We start from the raw sequence: 2,730 nt of genomic DNA, 5'->3' as shown, positions 1-2,730 counted from the left end.
TTACCGTTACGTTATGTATGATCAAGTGTCCAACAAAGTTCAATGTCAACCCAATCGAATGCAATGTGCAACAAAATCGAGGATAAAAAAAGAAATAGAATTTACCAAACCGGAAATATTTTTTTATTGCCAGCTAGTCAGCACGCAAGTAAAAGGGGGTTGCGCCTTTCTTCTTTTCTCATCTCGTTTTTTTTTTGCTCACGCCAAAGCCATATGTCAGCCCGTGTCGCGCCGCATACCGGCCTCCGCGTCAATGCAATGCAACACGCAGCATGCCGCTTATTCTTCCAAGCCAAACTAAAGACTCCGTTATGGGGTGGCGCGCAAAAAAAGGAGAATCGAACAAGAACAACCGATACACGGCGCGGTGGCGCGGCACTTGGTATTTCGACGGGTCATGTGGCGCGGGGGTCAATGGTATTTGGGAAGTAGGCTACCCCCTCCGCTGATGGCGTATCAGGTTCTTGGAAATTTTAGAGAAAAAGCTTCAATAGAAGAACATCCAGAACATCCAGAAGAACATAAGAAGATGAACAAAATTTTACAGGTAAGGGCTATACATTTGATGTAACTTATTTTCAAATACATAATGAGATATTTTGTTGGAAATGCGAATGAAGAATACGACCATGATCATTTTCTCACTTCCAGATATGTACTAACTGTGAAAGTGTCTATAGGTCACATAGCTGAGAAGCTGAGAAGGCGCTATCCTAGTTGGAATGTAACGCCAGAAAGAAAGCTTATGTTAATACAATGCATAAATATAAGTAGAGAGAAACAGCTGTTGAAAATTAAACTTAGCTACCATGCAAATGCAAAATGCAAAGATTATCAATTAAAAGCCTTGAGCATTTTGAACCATTCTCCTCAACCTACACAGCTAGAGAATGCATCACATACAAAAGTCGTGATAATTTAGTATACAATGTTTATTTATATTTGTTCTAGAGTTTTTCTTTATATCCTTCTTTTTATGACTCAATAAATTTGCTCACAATGTTTATTTATTGTTTTGCTTTAGTTTGCCTCCCCCCGGTGATCATCCCCATCATCGTCTTTCCTATAGAAGGAACCCACCCCCACATGCGGCGTGGTAGATTTTAGCGTTTCGCGGTCATTTTATGTCTTTCTTTGCTTACATTTCGCAAGCTGGTATTTCGCACAGGAAGGTATACAACGAAACCTAAACGTTCTTATAAGTTTGTGTGGTGCAGATAAAATGTGTTTGCCAAATATTTAAACTACCATATGGGTTTGCATGTACTCTTATGAGATAAACTTTTGATTTGGGAATGAGTAATAGCGAAGACCACTTTATCAAGAAGACTAACGGCACTGCTGAAATTCTGGAGTCACTGTTAGCAGCGCACCCACGGATGAAAATGGAACTATTTATGATAGCAGGAGTAAACTTTCATACTTGCACCAACACATTTTGGTACTGGCACGGTAAATGCTGGGTAATTCGCGCAGTATAGACTCCGTTGAGAACACTAGTTTCTGCCCAGCCGCTGCTAACCCTACCTTCGCGTTGCACCGGCCAGGCTGCGAACAACCTTATGGAAGATCGGGTAACCCCGATGGGAACTTTGGTCGTAAGCTGACAGAAAAGGGGGTTTTTCTTCTGCATCCCTGAACATCTGTTCTTCAGGAGGAGCGACTCACAACAACAGCGTCCGACCCCCATGTTAGTGGCAGCTGATCAACGTCCAAGTCCAGGGAAGGACTCTGAGTTCAACTATGCACTACCCAAGTAACCAAAAGTTCCCATGACAAAATGCACTTTCAAGTTCCGCGAAGTTCAGATAAAGTTCCAAATGGAACTTTCTGGCTGCTTAAGAGGCTAACGATGAGCCTTGCTGGAACTTCGGTCACAAGTTCCGGCAAGGCTCATTGTTAACCTCTTAAGCAGCCAGAAAGTTCCATCTGGAGCTTTATCTGAACTTCGCGGAACTTTAAAGCTGCTTAAGATGCTACTCGGAACTTCGTCGTAACTTTCAAGTTCATAGAAGTTCAGTTCAGTAGCATTGTGATTTAATGAAGATTAAATTTACTTCTTTCACAGAAAACAACTGTTTAAGCATATACGAATAAAAGACAAATATGGATTTGTCAAATCAATGAATACTAGGCTTGAGCAAAACAAAAAATTGCTGCCCATCGGATTCGAACCGATAGTCGCTGCGTGAGAACCCTACGCTCTACCACAGTACTACAGTTGCGATTGAGTGGCCAGCAGGTTAAGTCTGACTTGAATCGATTTTCTGTCGGCAGCTAGTTTTGCACATTTGTACAGTTGTGAAGTTAGCTTGACTTTGTCAAGTGTCTTCAGCAGGGGAGCGGTAAGTTGGCAGGCTATCACGCAGAAGGATCCAGTTCAAATCTACATAGCAGCGACATGTGTGAAAATATAATTATCAGAAGGAATTTCCAGACATGAATCACAAACCCACCAACAGGGTTGTGATTCTGAAAAACACATTTTTGTTTCTGCTTGAATTTTGTCAAAGTTCTGTCAGAAGCTGCTTAGAAAGCTATTCAGCGTGCTTATGTGAACTTTCAAGTTCCAAAATTACTTAAAAATGAAGCTGCTTAGAAGGCTGATGAGCAACCTCGAACAAGCTGCTTAGCTTATAAAGTACCCTTTTATCTGAACTTTTGGTTACTTGGGTATGGTCCTCCGGCAAGTAGAGGGTTGGTGTCCGGCCTTACGAGTCAGCCGTAAAA

The sequence above is a fragment of the Aedes albopictus genome, chromosome 3 (genome assembly GCF_035046485.1).
Source record: "Aedes albopictus strain Foshan chromosome 3, AalbF5, whole genome shotgun sequence".
NCBI lineage: Eukaryota > Metazoa > Arthropoda > Insecta > Diptera > Culicidae > Aedes > Aedes albopictus.
Note: the sequence above shows the minus strand (reverse complement) of the source record.